Source organism: Pezoporus wallicus, unplaced genomic scaffold, assembly GCF_028554395.1.
Source record: "Pezoporus wallicus isolate ANWC-B61680 ecotype Strahan unplaced genomic scaffold, APGP_CSIRO_Pwel_v1 contig_7820, whole genome shotgun sequence".
Classification (NCBI taxonomy): Eukaryota; Metazoa; Chordata; class Aves; order Psittaciformes; family Psittacidae; genus Pezoporus; species Pezoporus wallicus.
Window position 1 is genome coordinate 1,086,694 of NW_026641900.1, and position 25,192 is coordinate 1,111,885.

The window sequence follows — 25,192 nt, forward strand, 5'->3', positions numbered from 1 at the left end:
CATGCCTTAATTATAGCTCCATTTCAGTGGATTCAATTGCAAGATAAAGGCCACTGTGAGCACTACATGTCCAGTCACAATGGAATTAAAACAAGAAGTAGATAAAGTAAATACATGCTACTTTAAAAAAAGCTGTGAAGTTATACTGAGAATGTACTCTATAAATACCAAAACTATAATGAAAATTCAAACAATGCAGCAAACACTACCCAGCAATTCTCCAAGAAAAGTCTTGTTTTAAAGTACATCGGCACATAAACACCCTTTGAATATTTTTTTCCCTTGATGTCTTCCTCTTAAGCCCCTTCAAGTTGTTCAGAGGAGTGGAGTTTGAGAATTTCTTTAAAAACAAACTGCTTTTGTCCCCACAAATCAAACAATATTGCTGATGAGCAGCTTTGAATCATAGCATGTCCCCATGTGCCTCATTTGAAGAGAGTAAGAGACAGAATCATTTGGATGCTCTGACAGAAGACAGTTGCAGGAAAGAGGAAGGAGTCTCAAAGATTCAACAAAGCTATCACAACGTTATTTGTGATGGATCTCTGTAACAGTCAGGTGGTCCATCTTTCTTGAACTTTTATTAGAAACATACATATCCTTATATCACACAAAGTAAAGCAACTTCAGGTGACACTCTCATTGCAGGTCTTATGATATTACTTCACATTTTCCACCTCATGAAAGCATGTGTAGCTACTGCAGCCCAGCTAACACATGACAAATTTATCTGTTTGTTTATGCCCTGTGAGTTAAAAGTACTTAGGAGTATTTTCCACAAGACTCTCAACTTGGATTAGTATAAATCCTATTTGTTGGTGCTAAGCAATAATTAAACTAATTTTCCTAGTAGAACATCTATTTAAGGTAAGCATACTTTAAGCCAGAGAGCCCTTAATAATCTCTAACATTGGAACTGTCGGACATATGGAACTTGAGCTCTAATACCAACAAGAGGAGAATAAGTCTAACTTACATTCCACTTGAAGTCTGCAATCCATTCTGATATAGCTTAAGTTAGGGCTTGTCTGGATATTTTCCCAAGTAATAAGCAGCCTCTAAGAGCTGTAAATTGATCGTGCTCTATTCTAATACTACAATAAAGCTCTCCTTACACAGGAGATACCAATTCTTGCTTTAAGACGAGTACTACAAACAGAGCAAGATATTAGGCAAGTGTATCTGACCAAAATGAGTCTTGTTTAGAAGAGACTTCTACAAAATCTCTACAAACCCCATTATTTTTTCTATTACAGCACAGATACAACAGGAACTTACTGAATTTACTATTTTTAGGGGAAGGGGGACAGAGAGAAAGTTGCTATGCACTAAGCTAGTGGAGGGTAAGCCAAGAGGAATTAAGATGTACTCTCTGGCAAACTCAGTAATGGATTCACCTACTTAAAACAGCTTCAGTTTTTCATACCAGTCATTCAAGAATTATTATTTTTTTTTAATACAGTAATATCAAACCATGGCCTTGAGGAAGTCACAGACAATACATTCACAGGCTGCTCTTTAAAAAGAAATTCTCACAATTGGTGGCTTTCCCATTCTTTAAAGCTACCCAGCCTGTGTAGAATTCATCCACAGAATGCATGCATGTAAATGAAATCTGGATTAAGTACAAGGAGGCTGGACTTGGATGAAGAATGAACTCAAGTTCTGCAGAACTGACCTTCTGGAAGCACAGTAGTGGGTGTTTGCTAGTGGAAGTCAGAGCTGGAAAAAATAAAACCAGAAGCCAAAGACTGCTCAAGTCCTGTCCTCTGGGAATTGCTAGAAAAGGAAGGAAAGCATATACTGCATCCTTACCTAATCTGAAAAGTATCTGCTTGGAAGTGTGGACTATTTGCTAAGAAATTTTTTTTTAGCCTATGGGAAACATGGGACAGAAAGTTAAGATTTTTATGAATCATCAGCCAAATTTGTCAACTCATCCCAGAACAACAACAAAACAGACTTGTGAGCATTCAGATATACCAGACCCGTAAGAGATCAAGTCCCTGGTACATGTCAATCTTGTATTTGATAGTAGTTTGTACACAGAAGTAGAGAAGGGCCTATTAGGACTCAACTTTTCCTACCCTTTCAACCAGTACAAGTACTATTAAAAACTTTTTAATCAGCTCTACACCATATGTCAAGTTCACTTAAGAACTACAGTCTGTACTTAAAATTCACACTGCCAAACCCCTTTCTCTCCCAGCTAAGACACAATCCTTGGTAAACCTCACAACAGGAAAGAGCACTTGGGCAAGTGTATTCTTGAATAAATTGACAAAGAAGAGAATGTATTTTCCTGATTTCAATGCAGAACTCATTCTAGTGAAACAGGCTAGGTCTGGCTTCTTGACATTTTTCAAACTTGCACAAAGAAACAAAACACCCATTGTGCTCAGCCTGAAACAGTCACATACTCAAATACACAATGCAAGCAGTGCTTGAAGACTCAATATCAAGTATTCTCTGATAATCCTTATCATCAGTGTAAAATCAGGAGTGTCAACAAGATACCTACGGTGCATCAAGCATCACTGACACAGGCTCAAGCCAATTCCTAAAATGACAAGCGATTGCGAGTTAGCATCTTCTTATACAAGAACGAACAAGCATTGGGTGAAACGGTAGGAGACAGGCTCAAAGCAAACAGAAGGAGTTACCAAAAACAATGTGAAAGAAGTATGCATTGAATCATAAGTACATGAACTTCACATAAATGTGCATAAAAAGAATCTTGGAGACAATCATGGAAGAATCCATCCACAGCCACTAAATATATAAACACTTCTTCCTCTTCAGGTAGTTCAAGTCAGAAGTTGCTCCCCCAAAACACTCTTCCAATTTCCCCTCTAAGTTCCTCTCTAGGCCTCTATTAACAGCCACTGTGAGATAACAAGGTTTCAGAAATTCTGGTCTGATTCAGTATGGTTATTACTAGTCTTCTTCACAATAGGGCAGTGAAACTACACAAAGACAACTGTTTTGAACGTGTTTGTCCCCAGTGATTTGTAAAGGTTACTGAGCTTTAGGAACTGAAGCTACAGTCAATTTGAATTTAACGTTGCCAAGGGCATTTTTCAGTTTTGCTGCTCTCCCCTCCTACTGTTCCCTCCCCTCCATCAGTGCTAGAAACAACCACCTTAATTGCAGCTTACACTTTAGATCACAATGTGGAGCATCAGCCTTGAAGAGTCAAGGGTCAATGGACATTTCCACAATATAGATTTAAATATTTCCTCTGCACATGTGCTTCTTGAACACTCTACACTTGGGATACAACAAAATGATAGATATTTGCCCATCAAATGGAAAAGTCCTCTTGAAAGATACACATTACAGATTTTTAAAATCACAGGTCTAATAACATTCAGCCACAGATGACAGACCTCAATTCAGTTTTAATAACAGCAAATAAGGAAAAAAAAATAGTTACTCTAAAGAAAGAAAGCGTACATTCACTAGACTGTATAGAAACTATAAATAACTCTCTTAAATGCCCATTTCTTGGGCAAACGATCCAGCACCACAGAATATTGACACTTTGCAGTCCTAAAACCTACACACAACTACCTGACACATCGAACTACAACTTCGCCTTTTACAACATTTCAATTCTGTTAACAGGAAAAATACCACCCCCCCCCCCCCCCAAAGTCCACCTACAGTTAAGGTGATAATTCCATTTACAATGCTGCAATGCTGGCAAATAGTCGTGAAGGAACACATGCCCCAAAACATTCATGACGAAAGCTTCCTAAAATCTCTTGAACAGAAGGTAGTATCCCTATAAGCAATGGCTTTTAAAGATTTTAATCCTGATCTTTGACTTCTGACAATTCTATTTGCTCAAATTCAGATTAGCAATCAACAATTACAAATCACCTTTGTACACAACTAGCCTTGTATTTGCCCTCAACCATTCAAGACAACCAAATGACTCATGACAGCTAAACAACTCACTGAGACATGAGATTATACATTGAAATATTTGCTTGAATTTATACAAGCCATTGTAAGCCAGATTTATATTGCTAAAGCAGTACAAAAGCAGCCCTACCAGCACAATACCAAACTGAAGATAAAGATGACATCACTTACACAACTTGATTTTTTTTTTTAAACCTACTTTACTATTTCTTCCTTGCTGTCTTCTGCACTAAAGCAGACTGTAAGTACAACTGCTGTACTGATAACCACAGTCGGACAAAATTGACCACCTATAAGCCAGTTTACTCTGGTTACATCCTATTCTCTAGTCTGCAAAAACCCTACTCTCAAGCTATTCCATTTGCCATATGTCCTCAAGTGTCAGCTTTTCTATGCTTCTTTCTTATGTGTTGTTATTCTGGATTAATATAGTTAACAGTTTAATATACAAAAAGAAAAATTGAGGTAATAACTGTACACATCATAAGGAAAAAGAAATTAAAAATAACACTAGAATACAACCACAACTTAACCAAACATAACTGAAATGACAAAAAGAAATGTGTTAAATGGAATGGCATGCTAATACTACAAAAGTGACCTAACCCACACAGGTTTTTGAGTTTTTGCTTTAGCCACATAATTCCATAGTACTAAAATAAATGCATTTTCTTTATGCTCTGATAAGAATGAACTAGAAAAGAATGAACTAGAAAACTTTAGAAATTTTCTCTATTTCCTGGGTATCAGCACTCCTGTAACTTCTGCCAAGAGCATCTATGAGCAGGCAATACCACAGCTGACACAAGTGTTCTTACTTCTGTGAGGGAAAGCATTGCTACAGAAGTTAACCACTTACAAGAAACGTTTTCTACAGAACCCCAAGCAAAGTAAACTTACTGTTCTCACATGCCCTAGTTTCCCTAAGCCCAAAATGAATTACATCCCTATGAAATGAGGAAGTTTCCCTGAAACCCAAAACCAAATACAAGTAGTGAAATAAAATAAACTATGCAGAGAGAGAGAATAACTATGCTACAGCTCTTGATCCAGTGATGCATACAAGTCTTGAAGTAACCAGTGGTCTTTTCAATAGCAGATGGCATTATTTCGGTAGTAATGCTGTGACATCTAGTTTGCTGCCTTCTCAAACTTCAGTGCTACTGTAGTATACCTGTACAAGCAGTTACTCATTTAATCTAGCAGTTTATGAAGTGTTTGCTCAAGCTAATTTTAAAAATACGTTTTCCGAGTGAAAATTGCAAGTAATCTCAGTGAGACTTCGTTCAGAACTTTCAGCCACATATCAAAAAGAAAGGTGTCAGGTAATTCAGCTGTTGGAAAGACTCTAAGTGTAAAGCATGCATAAGCAGATAGAGCACAATAGCTTGAGCATGACCTAAATAGCACGTGGAGAACTGAGCAGGCACAGTACTTCATCTCTGAGCATCAACTGTTAAAGGCACAATTCCAACACCTACCATTACAGCATGTAGCTGCACCTAGAGCAAATGGAAAAGCATTCATCTCACAAGTAGCTTTGCAGTGACATATCAGAAGCAAAAAGATTCAGCTCACAAAATAGGGACAGGAGTTTAAGCAAGTTCTTTGCCTTCCATTTGTAATACTCTTCAGTTTCTACTTTTTTAGCAGCAACATTACCGAAAAATTCCCAACTCCACTAGCCGAGAATGAGATTTCATCCGATTCTGCCAGTTTTCAAGCCCATTCCAGGTATCTGCACCTCATTTAACGTGAAAGGCAGAGATGCATACGTGCAAGCCAGAAGCTGATGTTAGATGTTGTTACACAAGCCCCATGAGGAAGAAATTTTGTAGCAGCTACTGGGACTTCACTTCAACGGACTCTTCCTTCTGCCTCTGCAAAAGGTGATGAACTCCACAAACTGAGGATTAAGTTGCAAAAGTTGCAGATGCTTCAGAAGGGACTTATTTTTATTTGCCAAAAAATTAGTTGGTTTAAGTTCTAGAAGCTTTTAACAATAGCATGTTAAAAGTATGAAAATTATTTTATTGCGCATGTCCAGTTAAAACGTCTCTCTACAACCTGGACTCCTACTTTGCAAGCATTTGTAAGCTTTCATGTAAACCAAATACGAACTATCCTTCCAAAGAACTTCCACTTGTAACTTCGGAAGTCCAACACACTCCAAGTGAAACAAGTATTGAAACTGCGCTCTTGGCATAAATGCTAGCACAGGTCAGTGATTTGGATGTCCCAGAAACAGGCTTTAAAGAACCTGGTACACTGCAAAAATAACCATTATGGTGCATTTACCCAGGGTAGATCTACAGTATAGTGTAATAACATCAGACATTATCAAATATGACTGCAATGGAAAGGTTTGATCCTACTGTACTCCAGAGCATCTGTTTTAAGTGAGTGCTATGATACATCCCACCACCCTAACACTATCCTTTGCAAAATATCATCTCCAGTATACCATTCCACTATTTCCCCAAAGATCATGAGAGAAAAGCAGGAAACTTGCTATTAGGAATACACCACAGATTTTATAGCAAGAAGAGGTTTATGGTGGTCTATTAATACATGCTTTAGTGGCTCATTTTGATAGCAAAAAATAAAATATATGAAGGTGCATTTTCCAGAAGAGGGGTATATCAATACTGAAAAAACCTTAGGATTTCATTTGCTTTGAGTGGTTGATGATTGCTCCCTGTTAAGTTGCAGAATTAAACTGATCCATCAATACATGCACATAATGCTGTGTTAAATAGCTTCAGGGCAAAAATTGCTTTATCTCTCCGTGGCAGTCTTCTCGCTCTTCCTCATCCCCTCCTCCCCCACTGGCCACAAACGCCCTCCTGCATGAGCGTGTTATACTCACAAGGACCTTCAGAGCAGCCAAGAACTCTGTGGTTTTTACATACTTTTTAAGCAACAGAAAAACAAGACTTTTAACTAAAATTTTTAAAAAGTCACAGCAGGACCCACAATTCTCTTTTATTTAGAAAAGATATATTCATGAAATGCTCTACTGCCACATATCATTTCAGTGCTGCAGTACTAAGTGTGTGTGCAACTTGAAGTCTCAGATAATCTACTTCCCCATACGTCTTGTCCTATATTGTATTAAAAAAAAAAACAAACAAACAAAACCTCAAAACCCAAAAGCATAATAGTGACAGAGAAGGAAAAAATAGGTGTTAATTGTCTCGCTTTGTGCGGCATTTTAATTTAGATTGAATTAATATTTGATGAAAAAGATCTTCAAAGAGTTGAAAGCATGAAAGCATCTAAACTCAGAACATTTCCAAGAAAGAAATATAAACCTAATGAATCTCAAGTTACATAGGTTCTGGAGGGACTTATTTGAGCAACTGATATAATGATTTTCAGAGTAAATGGTGTCATTTATGTGCCATTGTTCTAAAGCCATAACAACAGATAGTGTCTAATGAATTTATACTGATATTGCTTAGGTAGCAGAGAACAGTTTAATATTACACATAACAGAGCATGCATTCATTTTCCTTTCCTGTTTCTTTTATTTGCATTCTCACTAAATCCCAAGATGTCTTCCGCTCAAAACAGGCCTGATTTGTGTGAACTGTAAGACCTACGTATCTAGTATTTCTAGAATGAAAGAGTGGTACTTGAATATTCAAGTTACAAACTCAGACCCTTGGTTTAGAGCACAGAGTTCATGATTTAGAGCCTGACAAATATTTCTGTACCTAACACCAAAGTAGTCAAAATTTGTTTGTATAATAATCCAAAGCGCATGAGCTTGGAACTGATTTATCATATTCTGCTTGCATGCAGCAACTGAAAAGTCGGTCGAATGGCAGATGCCATTATGACAATATATTGAAATTGGTCATTGACTACACATGTATGTGGGACACAGTGGACTCAAATGAACCTGAGCTGAATGATATCAATACAGTTTAACAACCCTAGGAAGCAACATGTTATGCTTGTACAAACTGTCCTATTAACAGGAAAGAGGCGTTGCAATGAACCAAGAGCAAAGCAAGCTGTGCCACATGAGAGCAAAAAGCAAATATAATCTCCATGAATGGATGCTTTCCAAACAGCACGACATTTGGAGGGTGGAGGTTAATTGCACAACACAAAAAGATCATACACCTATCATTTAAAAATCAGTAGACACATTTGAGGAACTTCTGGAATCATAAATGTGGCGTTATTTAGTTCCTGTTTCATCAGTTAACTTCCTATTCACACTTTTGTCAGTTCCTCTGTTTACTGTACAAGCAGGGACCTTCTTATAACTGCTCCTTCTTCCCTTGATGTGAAGTATGCATCCTACTGCTGCTACTTAATTTATACAGGACTTGTATTTTACCACACACAAAAAAAAAACAAACCAAAACCAATTGTAGACAATTAAGGAAATCAGTCCTGTCACTGTTCCACCGGATTGCTGCAACTTGGTGAACACAGAATCAGAGAATGGTTTGTGTTGGAAGGGACATTAAAGCTCATCCAGTTCCAACCCCCTGTCATGGTCAGGGACACCTTCCACTAGACCAGGTTGCTCCAAGCCCTGCCCAACCTGGCCTTGAACACTGCCAGGGATGGGGCAGCCACAGCTTCTCTGGGCACCCTGTGCCAGTGCCTCAGCACCCTCACAGTAAAGAGCTTCTTCCTAATGTCTAATCTAAACCTACCCTCTGTCAGTTTAAAGCCATTCCCCCTTGTCCTGTTCCTACATGCCCCTGTAAAAAGCCCCTCTCCAGATCTCTTGTCACAGCCTTTAGGCACTGGAAGTTGCCCTAAGGTCTCCCCAGAGCTTTCTCTTCTTGAGGCTGAACAAGTCCAGCTCTTTCAGCCTGTCTTCACTGGAGAGGTGCTCCAGCTCCCTGATCATCTTCGTGGCCTCCTCTAGACTCACTCCAACAGGTGAACTATTCAACATAGGTGAGCTGTCATCCAGTTCTTTGCCAGAATGAGACAAAACATATAAGACACTTTTGAATACCCATAAAATGGGAACGAATCAGAGATTTTCATTACTCCCTTAAGGAATTAACATTATGCATTATGGATGCAAAGGAACTGGATAGTGTAGAGAAATCTCATTATGTTGAGTTTCAGGTGGAAAACCCTTATTAGTTTCCCCTTTACAGCTGCACCTTGCCAGTAACAACAGCTTGGGATAAAATATCATTGCACAAATAAATATTACATTCTAGTAAGAACTCTTGGTAACCAGTGAAAATGGATATGCTTCAGACACACTTAAAATTTTAGCATGACAAAAAAGAATACTACTGCAAATATGTCTATCAAACAAAAATTAGCAAGGCAGCAAAAAATTACAAGTAGAAGAGATAGCAAGTCTACATCTCTAACACAAGGCAAAAAGGGCAGGAAGAGTAGTTCTGCTATACTTCCACACCTGACTGAAAATTCAACAAAATTTCAACCAATTCTAGCCAAAACAACAGAATTCTGATACTTCAAGCAGTATCATTAAATACTCTACAAAACAGATGTTCCCTTTGTTGAGTTTCACTAAGTAACATGATAACCCTTATTGTCTGCAGCATCTCATCACACCACCACTGTGGCAAGAACGCCTGTTATTTACAATACTGACACAAAATGCTGCTAAGAAAACAGTGAACAGGGAAAGGAACTTGAGTTTTGAATTTTTTTCCCTCAGCTTTACAACTACATGTAAATCACATTCTCTCAAGACAGGCAGGAATTGGTAAATGCTACACCAATGCTGGAAAAGCTACAGAATGCACATGTAAGTGGGTGTGCAGAACTATCATCAAAAAGGCTTTCACCTACTCCTCTGGCTGTTGCACTGGAGTTTAGTTCAAAGCAGGAAAAAAAATGCAGGAACCTATTAGTCTTTCTAGACCTGACATATGGAGTCAATATAATTAAAAGCATGAGAGATGTGAATGGAAAGACTATGCTTATTGAGCCTAAAAGCTGTAACTGAGTAAAAGCAGTAGCATGTCCACAGCACATGACATGAAACAGGCAGGTATTTTGGCACAACCTAAAGAAAGTCAGTAACAAAAGGTATTATATTAAGAGACAGTAATTGGTTCAGCCAGATATGCTACTAAATGACAAACTGTAGAATACTCAGAATTTCACTGGCAAAAATCCAGTGTAAAGTTACTGTGAGGAAGATAAAATTATTGCTTTAGTGGGAAGTATCAAGAGCTGCGGAATTCTCTAACACAAAACAATTCCCCTTCATCAGCCTAACTCAGAATATACGATATTGCAGCCTGATTTTGCAACCTACTTCAACTCTGGCAGAGTAACACAACTTCCTACAGCCAGCAAACACTGAGGAGTGCTACTGGGGGAAAAGCGTTAAATTCTGTACCCACAGATCCTATAGCATGCTTCCTCAGACAGGGATGTTTCTACAGTATACCCAACATGTCTTACATGATAGACTCTTGAAAATATTCACAGTATCCTAACTTTCAGAGATGGTGTCCAGTTTAAAAACTTTTTAAATGCAGTTTTTGAAGATTAGGTCAACTTAATGCTTTTACACATATTCCAGTAATTTGTTTTAATACAGCAAATACTGTAGTATTAAAAATAATTCAAAATAGGAAACAATTGTCTTTACATATGTGAACAGGATTCAAGCACTTGAAAACAAGTCACAATGATATAGTACAGCCTTGTCCATTAACCAGACACTCAGGAAGACCCTGTATCATCCAGCATTAGCTTCTGTATGATACTCAGACTGCTAGACAGTTTAATTATTGAGTATTAGATTTAATTCTCTATTGCATACTTCAAGTGTAACAGGCTTCTTCCCCCCTTTCTAAAAAGAAATAATAAGTAATATTGCAATAAAGTATAGTAATAGTACTGAATAATGGTGTTTAGCATTAACAAAAATATTAAAGCTGTATGCACTATTCATCAGGTTGAAGTTAATGCCTTGCTGAAGCATAAATATTTATCCGGTGCAGACAGCAGGAAACTGTAGGAGACAACATGGCTTTAACATTGAAGTGAGTTAATTAGTATCCAGTGAGGCTTCAGAAGGTACTATGCCATTTCTGATTAAAGGTTAGTTTCCAAAAAAAGAAAAAGGGGCAACAAAATGTAAAGGTTATGTTATCTCTTAACAAAGAGAGATGTTTTTAATAGCTACCAAAGTGCCCAAGATATACAGTTTCTGTCACTAAGTTTAGAATGAGAGCTTTTAATCCAGTCAGGATAGAATACAACTTCTGCATCAGCAATAGTCATGTTTTACTACTCAGCTAGCACTGCTTTTACCTAAGCATCTTTGTTACACTTTCATTGCTACACAGCATTTCAGATCATCGAAGGCTGGAGAGAAGATGACAAATATACATGTTTTAGACAAAGAACCGGTTGCCAGTCTTCTTCTCAATGATCAGATCATTCTTCAGCAATGCTGGTCTTCTAAAATAAACTAAAAAGTGTTTCCATGCGCACCATAGCTTTTCATGGCATTCTCCAAACAGAAGACTGATAATGATTAAGTATCTGTTCAAATTCTACATGCTTTATTGATTCCAGTTCTAATAAATAACACTCTTAGTAACAACTCTTTATTGAACCCACTTGTGTTAAATTTGTATACCATTTGGAAGTTACACTGACGGTTTATAAACAGAGCCCTTAACTTATCACACAAACAAATACACCAACATCCTCCCATTTCTGCCACTGCAGTGAGAAGAAAGTGTCACATTCAGATGTGACATTTCAATGTGCTTGGGCTGCAAGTTAGGCTGCTTTCATTCACCAGTCTTCCAGCTGTTACTAAAGCACGTAAGTTCATGTGGGGATGCGTCTAAAGAAATCCCTGTAAATAACAGTCACCCTCCCTGTCTAAACTGACATACTATTTTTATTCTGCTGCTCTTCAACATGGTCCTAATTAGGACAAAGGCTTCACAACAGGTTCACCAGAAGTACACCTCATATCCTCCATTATTTTAGATGTGCTAAATTAAACCCAGAGCTGTTGGATCTTTCAGATGTTGTTGTTTCACTGGAGTTGTTTTTTGTTTGGTGGGTTTTGGTTTTGTGGGAGTTTTTTATCTAATCCATGAGTGTTTGAACTTTCAAGCAAACAAAGTTCCAGCACAAATTCTGATAGAAATCTTATGATTTACAGTAACAAATGTAGAAGTATTTCACCCTGCAGACTCACAGAAAACCTTTCAAATAACTTAAAATAATTTAAAAGTCAGTTATTCATAAAGACAATCTTGAGAGTATGCAGAAGTACTTCATCTTAAAAGCATGTGCATACACTTATAATAGATGTATAGGGAAGATTCTGGCAAGGCGCTGGAACAGGTTGCCCAAAGAAGTGATAAATGCTCCATCCCTGGCAGTGTTCAAAGCCAGGTTGGACAGAGCATTGGGCAGCATGGTCTAGTGTGAGGCACCCCTGCCCAAGACAGGGGGGTTGGAACTAGATGATCTTAAGGTCCTTTCCAACCCTACCGATTCTATGATTCTATATGCTATGATATTAATGGCGTGCAGAGCTTGAGCAGCCTAGAAGCTTTAAACACAGCCTTGCGACAATATGCAGTTGCTCCACGTTCAAAACACTTTCATCCTTTTAGTAATCCTTGTCTTCAACATCACCAGTCTGACACAGATTTCAGTCCTTATCCTGACACCACTTTCTTATTGCCTTCCAAGATTATCTCAAGAAGCATTTCAAATTAATTAATCCAATTTAAGTTCCTAATTAACTGAGGCTAATAAAAATATGTTCTAATGCCAGCACATTTTCCATTCCCAAATGTGCATTTAATACACCATCATGTCAATTCTGGCAACTGAGGACAGCAAACTGACAAAAGGACCATTTTTTCTGGAGAAGAAAGAAAATACAGATTTAAAAGGTATCACGCCTACAATTCTAATGAAGGTGGGAAGTTTTTATACTTGCACAATTAAAGAAGAGCATTAACAGATCAAAAGCTGTATTTTGTTAAGCAGGAAAACTATCAGATTCCAGTAAAGCAATAAATACTTCCAATTACATCCAACTAACCACAAACCAACACACTGAAAAATGCTGCATATAAAATGCAGGTTTTAAGCACATTGAAGCTTCATAACAATGTACAAGAAGTCTTGGAGATTACACAGCATCTTCCAGTCATCAGGGTATTACACCTTGGTAAATAAATACAAATCTGCAGCCTTTAATTTTTCTAAAAGTGCAATAGTTTCAGATTTGAGTTCTTCCAAATTCAAAGAAGACAGAGCATGCATACAGTGATGGTCATATCATCATACACCCTATACAGGATGACAGGATCTCCTGCTTAAACTTCATCCATATTGCTCCTGGAAGACTGGTCACTGGTAACACTTTAAATAACACACCAATGCAGCAGTTCATACCTGTAATCTCCATTTATGCTAGCAAAACTACCCCCACAAATCCTATGGCAGACTTAAGTGTAAGTTTTGTACTCAGTCTTGCATTTGCAAGAGAGAAAGCATGCCAGGCTATGCCAAGAACAGAATGATTTGGGTTAGAAGGGACCTGAAAGATCATCCAGTTCCAACCCCCCTGTCATAGGCAGGGGTGCCTCACACTAGACCATGCTGCCCAAGGCTCTGTCCAACCTGGCCTTGAACACTGCCAGGGATGGGGCAGCCACAGCTTCTCAGGGCAACATGTGCCAGTTTATTCCACCATCCTCACGGTAAATAATTTCTTCCTAAGATCTAACCTAAATCTACAATCTTCTAGTTTAAAGCCACCCCCCTCCTTATCCTACATGTCATACACCAAGCGAAGGCTTGATAATTAAACCCAAGAGGGTCATCCACCCAAAGGATTTATCTCTAAACTGTTCCTGATATAAGCTTTGTACATTTTCAGAGTGCCCAGGTGATCTTTGTTGAGATCCCAAGTGCTACTGTATTTTAATATTCTTATAACATAAACATTTAAGCCTCATGAAAGTTTCATCTGAAAGCCTCAAATGTAAAGAGTACTCCACAGGCTCTTAGTCCCAAAGGAAAGTCTGGGAACTGTGAATTTTTGCTCATAAATCATCCAGATTTCTCAAGCTGTGCATTTTTCACACAACCTGAAACAAAACAGTGTCACATCAGACCATAAAACATGTATTTACTTTCTAATTAAGACAGCCAGGCATTAGCCAGGATTTCATAAGCAGTAAGTCTCTAGAATGAACATGACAAATTTCATATTGCATGTATTAAAGTCAGCAATGGGTTAAGAGTTCCTACCTTAAGGCAGGAACTAATGAAAATTAATTAATTTCCTGACATGAACATACAAAGAAGGTTCAAGATGTTGGGGTTTTACACTAAAATGCACTAAAAATCAGACTTTAATTCAATGACTTACTATTAGGTTTGATACAGTCATAACATATGCATCAGTAAATGGGCTCTTCTCCCAGCTTAATGCCAGCTCCATTGTGCTAGGTGAAATACAGATGACACATACCATTTGTAGTGCCTAGCCTTGCAGTATCTCAAGCACACGCTTGTTTGCAATACAAGTCCTTGCAAAATTAGAATCCAAGTGACTTAACTACCAAGCTATGCCTGTGAACATGACTACCATGAACTCTCTCAAGTGAAAGAAAACCCTCCCATTCACAAGACCATGGCAGGAGCTCAGCACGATTCTGCCCATGAAAGCCTTTTTCCTTGTAAAAGGCATTCTGAGTAAATTCAACTCGTACCTTAAAGAGAGCTCAACACTGAAAGGAAGTGAATTGCTACAGCTAATAAATCATCAGAAGTCATACTGAACTTCCTGAAAATTGTCACCTCTCTGATAAAAGGCCAGCTTAAAGTACCTTGTCTCACAAAGAGATTATCACAGAGAGATGCAGCCGAGTTTTGCATTTCAAAAGTAGTATTTTCATATTGTCTTCTTGGGAGGAAAAAATATGTCCAAGAATAGTGCCAGATGGATCTAGAACGCAGCTTCAAAGACATTACTGGTACCAAAAGTATTTCACTGATGAAAGTAGTACAGATTGTAAGTGAAATTGACCAACCTTTACAACTCTGGTTACTTTTCACAGCATATGAGAACTTGTTGGAAGGAGGAGAGGACACCAGAAGCAAGGCACTGTCATAGACGAAGGCATTCTGTGAAAAGCACAAGCTTCTGAATAGACTCCATAGCATCTAACTGCATTATTGGATGGAGAAACTGCCGAAAAGCTTTTTAGAGGCAATGAAAACAACCACCAATGTCATTCTACGCTTTGCTGCGCAAAACTGTCTTTTTGCCCCTTTGCCGTGTCATTTGTTCAAGTTGCCTTTAAAAAAAAAAAACAAAACAAAAACCTCATCACCCAATCGGAATTTGCAGCTAACAGCAATCACTTCATAGAAACTTTCATCTTTTGTTCCTCTACAGTCGTCTTCACACACTAGCAGCCTATACTAAAGATTACGAAAGAACAATGCTAACAAGACTTGAAAATCCTCGAGTACACAGATCTTTCCTTTGAGAACTTAAGACTCGGGAGCTTTTTCGGGGTAGAGTCAGAATCCAGCTGGATGGAAAACAAACGTGAGGTCTTTGGGGATTGCAGGGAACAAGACATGTCCACCACCACTATCTCTGTTTTTACCATTACCTTTAAAACACAAGCAGATGGAAAGTTACTTCAGTGTAACGTGCGGAAAGTCAAATACCGAAGCCTGAACAGGCACAACCCCCCAGAGTCTGCGGCGCTTCCCGATGAACCTCAACCACAAACTCTCAGCAAATACAACTGTTGCAGCCACCTCCCCGCGTCCCTACCCGCGGACACCGAAATCAACGCGGCAGGAAAAACAAAAACCACGCGGAAAAGATGGGTTGGAATGGATGTAATCCACAGCACGTCACTGAACTACGTCCCAGATCTTTCCACGAGCGAGCAGGCACACGCTCCCAGCCGGGGAGCGAGAAGTCAGCTCCAGGCACCACGCTGCTCGGGGAGACCAGCGGGAGCAGCTCCTTTGTCTGGCCCGCAGCCGGCTGCCCGCACCCCCCACTGCCTCCTCCAGCCGACACAACTGACCCCGCTGGCCCGAGCCGCCCCGCCAAGGCCGCCGCTCCCCTCCTCCGCCCTCCCCGACCGCCGCCCGGGACCCGAGCGAGAGCGGGCGCGGGAGGACCCAGACGCAGCCGAAACACCAGCGGCGCCCGGGGAGGACGGCGGGAAGGGGAAAGCTGCAGCCGGTGCCCGGAGCGCGGCCCCGCCCCGCGGACAGAGACCAGCTTCCCTCAGCAAGGCGGGAGGCGCGACCGCCGACCCCCTCAGGGCGCCGGCCCTGCCCCTCCACCGTCCCCCGCCCTGCATCGAGCACCGGCCCTTCACCCGGCCCCGCCGCGGGAACTCTGCCACCCCGTCCGTGCCCGCGCCCTTCGCACACCGGGCGAGCCCCGCGGGTAACCGCGCACCGACGGCTCCCCCGGGGCGGAGCGCGGGACCCAGAGCCTGAGGGGCTCTCCGCAGCCGGCCGTTAGCTGCCCAACCGCGCAACCGTCCCGCCGGCGCTGAGGGGCTGCGCCAGCCCCACGAGAGAAAAGTTGGCCCTGCGGGAGCGGCCGCTAAGCGAACTCACCCGTCCCGCCCGCCTCCGCCGCCGCTCGCCGCCTTACTCGCCCGCCGGGAGCGACAGCGGCGAGCGCGGGCGGTGGCGGGCTGGCACCGCCCGACCCCGCTGCTGCCTGGCGGCGGCCACAGCCAATCAGAGGGCAAAGCGCGGTCACGCCAGCCAATAGAGTGGCAGAGCGGACCGTGCGGGCGCCCTCTCCCCGAATGGGTGGTGCTGCCCCGCTCCGAGGGCGGGCGGCGGCGGGGCCAGGGCTGGGGGGGGGTCGCCGGTCTGTGAAGGCGCCCCTGGAGGGAGGGGGGATCTTCGCGTCCCGCAGCCGCAGGCCCGGAAACGCGAGAGGCGGTGGCAGCTCCGTGGGGTGAGACAAGTCATTGTTTCCCCGCCGGGGCTGAATCGGCAACGTGCCTCCGGCGCCGGGCAGAGCCCACCCCCGCGGCCGAGGAAGCCGAGGCTGACCCGGGGCGCTGGTGAGGGCCGTGCCCGGAGGGGAGATGCTCCATCCGTGGCGGCGGGAAGCGCACGCTGCCGGAGCGCTGGCGGGAGCTGTCACACCGAGCGAAACGCGCAGGGGCCGCGCCGGGGGGGAGCCAGCACGGGCCGCGTGTGTTGCCGCTGTCAGAAAGCACATGCACACCCACCTCCTGCCGCCGCTGGAAACGAAACCGGAGCTGGTGACAGGCTGAGTAACGGACTGTTGAGCCAAGTACAGCCTTTAACGCCCCAGCCCTCACAGAGCTGCCGGCTGACAGCTCCGCCAGGGAAATGGGAATGCCTCACCTTTGGATGCCTCTTCGTTTTTATCAGTCGCGTCTTCAGCGTTAGCTAGGTTTTGGATTCTTACCAGCCTTCCCAGAGTGCAGCAACTATGGGCAAGTTTCATTCCACAGCACTCTTAAGGCCCTTTTCAATTACAAGTACTTTTCTTACTATTTTTTTTTACTCTCTACTGGCTTCATCCTTGGATTGCTCTGAAGAATGATCTTGAAATAAAACTGAACACTGCATAACCAGCTCCTTTTTGTTTAACTGAAGCTCAGTCTACATTTTTTGTTAGGACCAGAGTTTCTTTGCAAGCAGGCTTTGAGGATGAAGCTTTAATCCTTAGAAGCACGCGCTTATGGAAATCTTCAGGATTAATAAAGATTAAGTTAATCAGCAATATAATCGCTGTGTGCTGAAACTGAGGCAAGCAGGTTGTGATTTGGTCAGTGTCAAATACCATGTAATGACAGAGCCCGAATTAGCTCCACCAACGCTGACTGTCACAAAGCCTTGTCGCACACAACTACTCATTTAAAAGCCATGCTCTTCTATGCTTTACCAGTCTTAATTTCCTAAATGAGTCTGCACAGGTGGACAGTGTGTTCACATAAAAGTTTACTGACTTCCCTGGAGCCCTGAACCTGAGAAAATGGCAGGTTCAATGCACTTCTGCAAACTTTCCTGGCCACCCTGCGTACGTACGTCAGTATCTTTCTGTCTGAGCTCTGTCTAGACTTGTACTATTGTACCATTAATTCCCATGGGTATCTAGTACATAATTTTAATTTATTGGCAATAAAATGTATGCATTATTTTCAATAATCTTTTATAATACAAATTATTACACATAAAAACTGCTTTTAGAATATAAATGTCTTTCTTACTGAGCCATTTGTCTTTATAACACACCCACTGTCTTGCGGCCTAAATTCATTCTGGCAACAGTTTCTATGACACTGGATAAAATAGGTCTGCTTTCCTGAAAAGAAAGATGATAATAGTTCCAATAAAGGTATAAAAAAAGCTTTATTATTTCACTCAGGTGAAGAGAGACAATCAAATGCCATAATCTTAGGAACAACCAAATGGAACTTTATGAGTGAGATAATAAATTTCTACCTTAGAAAGAATATATATCTGAATCACAGCCAGAATACTTAATGGTTTGTGAGGCAGGGGGGGAAGGTTAAGATCTTTATCTGAATATCTCTGCATTTCCATCACTATTTCTGGCAACAACAGTGCAGGCACACAAGACTCCCATCACAATGTCCTTCCCACCTGCTGCCTCTACCTACTCCCAAGACCCTTCTGGGTTTTGTGATCCAACAGTTGCACAAAACACCAAATCAGTTCAGCCTGAAGAGAACCAAGTAGCAAAACCAAGGGATTTTTAACACAGTTCTGTTTCCCGAGCTGGTTTACTGCTCAATCCTGCAGTTGTGCGAGCAGCATGGACCAGAGAACAAGGAATGGGAGCAAATAATACAGCAGTACAGGAGGAGTTTGTTAACCTGCATCCCTAGACCCAGTATCAGGAGGCTGATGGTACTAGGACTAGGTACTGATGTGCCTTGTGACACAGATGACATACTAAGTGACCCTGATAATGTCAGAGAAATGTACTAATACCATCAGTAGTTGTTAATTTTACTGTTACTGATGTGTTATGACTGTAATGATTAGTAAAAGTAATGAATCATCCACAAAAGGCAGGCAAACTCTTCACATGCAGCATATGACATACATTAACAGCTCCGTGGGTCACATTATCAAAAGAAAAGAATTGAGGGGTCCATAGTCTTGCTTAGAAATTCAGTTAACATTTTCAAAGATGCCCAGAATACCCTATATTACTTCCACAGATTTTAATAATGCCCAAATTATTTTAGTGCTTCAGGCATTATTACCATATTAGCCTTAAATATTTTAAATGCAGTAAACTGTATGCAATATATTTTCTTTTTACTACCTTTGTATCTCTGTGCATAGATGTGCGCATCACTTACTGCCTTTTAGTACTGTGTTTATGGCAGGTGTTTGGCCATTAGCAACCCATTTCAAATTGCCCTCTAGGAGGAGGGCTACAGACAATCAGAGCTTTTATTCCATTTCCCCAGCAGTCAGGGCTGCTCAGTGTCATTTCAGAAACAATATTTCGAGGAAGAAGTTTCCTTTGTATTTCATAAAAAATTCTCATTGTCCAGGAGCATAATTTGGAACCTACAGCTTCTGCCTGCTTCATTATTTTTGGTCCATGCCTTTTCATCTTATATTTAGATTGTGAACTATGATAGAGTTGTAAGCTTCTTTAAAAATAGAAATCCTTGATTAAATAAATACTTAACAACCATAATCTCTGTCATATGACCTTTCTTAAAGCCCAGTTCAACACATAGTCCATTTTTAAATGATAGTACATCTGGACCTTGGGAAAAAAATAACAGTTATTTCCAGTCATCTGATCTCATACCATATCTGTAGCCTGTAAGACACCAAGAATGGCACAATTTAGGGAGAGCTAGAACGCCAGAAGTGACATTTTTGGTCCTCTGTCCCACTGCCAACCTAGACCAGGCTGGTCGTGACCATAACTGCATATGCTGCTAGACAGATGGTAGAACCGTTGTGGAGCAGCCCTTCTGTTTCAGTTAGGATGGAGTAACAACTGCAGAATCAAGAGTGGTCTGTAGTTTCGTTTAGAAATTCAGCGGATGTTTTCAGAGATGGCGAGAACTTGCATTGCTCTTCTACAGAGACTTTGACAGCCCCACTAATTGGGACTATGAGAAAGCATGGAGTCAGCAGAGTTCCAAGAGCTCTGTATGAAATGCAGAGGGCTCTGGAGACTCCTGGTCTGACATGCTCCATGAAAACTATTTCAGTAACCAAAGCATGTAAAAAGCCAGGGGAAAAAGAGTAAGGAAATCATGCTGACCTAGGAGCAAACACCAGATATTCTGAATTTCCCTTCCAAATAGAAACAAGAAGTCAACACTCTTTGCAAAAACACAAAGTCTGCAATTTTTATTTTGGGAGCTCTAAAACAACTGACAAATAAAATATTTTGACAGTGTCAGATGTTTGATTTTGATTTATGTTTTTTTCTCTTCATACTGTAGTTTCAACCATTAATATTTTGATAGCTTTCTCTTGAAAACAAATGAAACTGATATATTCCTACAAAAAGTTACATTTTATCTAACCCATGTTTTGACAGAAGACTGCTGTAGCAGAAAGCTCTTTACCAGATCATCAGGAAAGTGAAAAATCACTGACTCTGAAACACTGAAGATCTTACAGTCTCAGATTTCTCATATTATCACAAAACACTTTAAAGGAAAGTGTTCAAGAAAGAAGGCCTCTATAAACATTCTGTTGGTCAACTGATTGAATAAAGTCTTTTTAATAGAACTTCAGATTTTTAAAAAATCATATATTGGCATAGAATTCTAAGAACCTCATTTTCCTTCATAATTTATGATAAATATTTTCTATTGCAAATAAAGACAGCTTTTATCTTAAGCTGACCTTTAGGTCTCCTGACTTAGTTTTTCTTGGCAAAACTTACACATAAGTATAATGCTACTATGCCTTGATTTGCTAATAATGCAAAGAAATATGTATCACAAAACCGCTCCAGTAGAATTAAAACCAAAATCTTTAATTTATTCTAGCATTTAAAGGCTCTCCAAAAACTTATATTCAAATAACTCAAATTTAAAACCAAGTTTGGCTTGCTGCTGAAGGCAAGTTCTTTAAACAATATGTTCCGTATCAGAATATTTCACTAAAGGATGACGTTTGCAACGCTATAAAATAAAATGTAATAGCTGTTGATTTTGATTAAATTTTAAGGAGAAGCTACTATGAAGATTAGTAATAGAAAAAGCTTTTCCTTACTGTACCACTAATATAAGGCAAAATTTAAAAAAAAAAACATAGCAACCAAATCATAATAAACGTAAATAATGCATAAACTATCTTTACTACATGGCAGCTAGGAAATCCATTACTACTTCTTCCTCACACTTCAAAAGCAGAGGTTAAAACCCCATATATAGGTTTGTATGTGCAGCAGTTCACAAGATTAATTGCTTGAGTGGAAAGACACAAGCATTGCATCAAAGCTTTTGTAGCCCAGAATCCTAGAAACAAGCCCTCGAGGTAAGTGAGAGGGAGGAGGAGAACTGAGCGGAGATTGCTCTCCTAAGTAGTACAACCAAACACACAGCATCAGGACAGAAACAACAGCAGGAAAGGCTGTATTTGGGAGGGGGAAAATGGAAGAAGGTGATGAGGAGACAGCTCAGCACTCCCACGAGGCAGCCTATAGCAAATTCTCCCTGCTCAGTAAAGTACCAATGAAAATCTGCTACCCACCAGGTCTTTTACGCAGCATCCCAACATTGGTATTAGCAGCTCAATTGAAGTCTCACAGCTATCTTAATTATCACAGCTGAGCTGGATTTCCTCTCCCTAACCACAACTGTTTGTACTGCCTGACTGGCGGCTCCTCCTCAGTACAAACAACACGAGGAGAAGGGAGAGCTTGTGGGGATGCTGTGAAAGCAAAAGGGAGAAAAATGGGGGGGAAATGGTGCAATGCAATCCAAGAATTTTTACATTTTCATGGTTCTTCAGATGCTCACTGATTGTTATTCCTACAGAAAATTCCTCTCCCAGCCCACATGTGCCTGGGCATGTTGACAGGATTTTGAGTGTGTCTGTTTATTGTCTTGCTGCTGGACCATAGAAAATGAGCAGCTCAGTTTACAGGGGGTGCCAGACACCCTGACTGACCCAAGAGATGTGCATTCTTTTCAGAAGATGCTTACAGGCACTAGTTGTCTCCCAGCGAGCAAACCAGTCCATGTTCCACCCTACATCTCAAGGGACCTGGGGCTCCCCAACGAGAAGCTCTGTTTTCCCTGGAGCAGCAGCTTGGGGCCAGGGCAGAGCTGCTCAGCATCCGAGTGGTGCTTGATGTATATGAGGCTGGCCTGGTTGTGCTCACCACTTCCTCCCTCCTTATGCAGTTAGCTGATGAAGAGGGTGCGGTTGGGCTCAGAGCTACCAGCTAATGTTTTATTACTGCTTACTCTGGGGTCATGCTTGTCAGCTTTTCCGTTGAATCACAAGAAGCACGCACTTTTATAGTGGAAGCCCTCCCTTCTGATGTAATCCCATTAGCCCAAATAAACAGGGTACTAAATCCAAGTTTATGAAGTCCATGTGTCTTCTACTAGCTCAGAGAAGGTTGATGTTGTGCTTGGACACCCTGACCCAGGGCCTATGTTAGTAAGCAAGTGTAGTAGGCAACATGTGGTTGGCTCCATACAGAACTGGTAGAAGCAGCCCTGAAGAGCAGAATCAGCATGTGTGTACAGCAACATCTTTTTGGTCTGACCCAACTCAATTGCCATGGCCCCATTCTACTCCCAGCTGTAGCTCTTCCAGGGTCTGAAGACTCCACATTTCAAGCAATTCCCCCAGGGAAAGTTAAGACTTCAGTTACATTACTAGGTTTCATAACCCTGAGAGAGGATGTTTATTTTAAAGCAGATAGGGTGACAGATTACAGGGCTAAGCTGCAAGGCAGACAGAAGGTAGGCATTAGGAGGTCCTGCTCCAACTGTACACATGTCACTGCAACTGGAGCAGATCTCTGGAAGAAAATGTGGAATTGCTACCAGTTCAGGTTTTTAAGAGCACTTTAGGCATACTTGACACTGCTTTAAGACAGATAACAGAGAACTAAGCAGTATCTTTTCATGATTATCTCCTGGTCTTTTGGACTTTTATCAGCCATGCTTACTTTCTCCTCTCAGAGTAATGGGTTACAGACTGAATATTTTAAGACTTAAGTAAAACTCAGAGTGCTAAATTACAGTGATTACACCCATGAAATGCTTTTAGAATAAGTATGGGAACACCGTTAAAGGGAACATAAGTATCCTTAAATAGAAGTACATGTGTAACAAAAACCACACATATTTGAAGAAAAATCCAAAGCAAACAAGAGGTAGATAGTTATCTTTATTACCTTTTCTGATCGATTACAGCTAAGTTTATCTCCTGCTTGTATAGTTGATAGATGTATCTTCCCAGTTCTTAAAATGTCACCATGGTTTTTTACAGTTTGTTTTCATTATTAACTTTGGTATTAAAACACCCTAAATTTCCTGAGGATAAAGACATGCTTTTTTCCCCCAGGTCTATACTTCTTTCACAGTGCCCAAATGAGATGATAAATTACAAACAAATGCATTCTTTGCACTTCTCTCATTGCCTCACTTATTTTAATAGAATTTTATGGGGCTTTTCTGCTATTTTATCTGATGTGGTTTTGCTCACTCAGAACAGCCGGACAGATGTCTGTTCATGCTCTGTCAAGAGCATTGTTTTGATTAAATGTTTTGTTTTCCTGCCAGCAGAGAGCCTTTCCACTCGGTCAAGGACAAAATTCCAGGCAAGGTTTTTTTTTAAGGACACGAACAATGAAACTGATCTTGCCAATAAGACTTGCTTTCCTCTTAGTGTGGGACTCACAGATTTACTCTAATCATTTGTCCATTTCCCCTAGAATTTTTAACGTTGATTGGAGAGGCTTGCTTCAGTCTCAAAGACTGGACTAAGGAGGAGAAGCAGGCTCTTTAAGTTAATCAGGCCGTTAGTGCTCCGCTTTCTTGCCATCTACTTCCCCAAGGCAGATATTCTAAAGAAGAAAAACTTATTATTCATAGAGGCATCATCTAGACAAAAGAGAACATTCAAATCATGGACTTATTATTTGATACAGCTGCACCCGGTTGATTTTTTAAAGTCACATTTTAGCTCAGCAACTTGCATCACTTGGCTCAGCCTGTGCTCTGTCTTAGCTGATGACAACCTACATATTATCATTCTGTCCTGAAGAACATAGGTGTAGTACCGGCTGAAATTAAAGGAGACAACACACACTAGGTATGTATCGCATCTCTGATCAAAACTACTGGGACTTCCAAGGTGGGAAAAGGTATCTAATACTTGTTTTTGAAGCCATAACTTCATGATCTTGCCCAAGAAACTCAGATCTGCCATTTAACAACACCTAAACATATTTTCAACATGTTTTTCAAGTTCTTCTGGTGATTCGGAGAAAACTCCAGGAACAAACTTGCCAACAGTTTCAAGTTGACAAGCAGGTATTCTTTATTGCGGCGCCGGGAGACGCGGGGGATAGCTCCTCCTAACGTGTGTCCCCGAATTGCTCTACAGGTCATCCTTATGTGGTTAGTGAGCATGTTACATCATTTCCCAAAAGGTTTCCGGCATGCATACAAAATGTGGTGGTCTTTAAGGGTCGTTTACTTTTCCCAACAAGCTTAATTGACATTACAGACATAGCAATCATCCTGGCCTTCTACTTACCAGTTAGTTTAACTGCTCTCATCCTGGGCATCTGCTAGTCCGGGATACTCCCCATCCCAGGTCCTGTCCTTCTATTCTGCTTTTCTCACACCTTTTGTACTGAGGCCCTGAGGGCCTGAAACCATGTCAACTACCCCCAAGCACCGCAGTTATTCTCCATTACAAAGCCATCAAACTTAACATTACTTAGAACTGATTACATTTTGTATGTACTTTTGTGCCTCCTTGTCTCACTGGAGATGTGTATGTTGCATCCTTGCAGAAACATACATTTTATGTGCACTTAAAATTCCCAGTGAGCGACTTGTCCCTTGGCTTTTCTGGGGATTCATTCTCTGTTTGAGAGATTAACATTATACCTAGTAATAATATAGGATTGTGTATTTACTTGCTACTCAATAACTATCGCTCACTCAGGCAGCTGTAAACCTTAAAACTGACTGGACGTCCAGCAGCTCAGGTGCTG

At 40.9% G+C, this 25,192-nt stretch overlaps 1 protein-coding gene across 5 annotated transcripts in view; it reads right to left on the bottom strand.

Annotated features, from left to right (window-relative positions):
* The window catches only part of HYCC1 (hyccin PI4KA lipid kinase complex subunit 1), a 43,611-nt gene extending 26,960 nt beyond the window's left edge, over positions 1 to 16,651 (bottom strand). The window contains exon 1 of one of the 5 annotated variants that reach the window (XM_057425776.1): positions 16,595 to 16,645. The gene's annotated coding sequence lies outside the window, so the exon portion shown is untranslated. Of the gene's footprint in view, positions 1 to 16,557; positions 16,572 to 16,594 lie in introns of those variants that run through there. The other 4 variants (XM_057425779.1, XM_057425777.1, XM_057425782.1 and 1 more) reach the window with 4 other exon arrangements.
* Between the last annotated feature and the right edge of the window lie 8,541 nt (positions 16,652 to 25,192).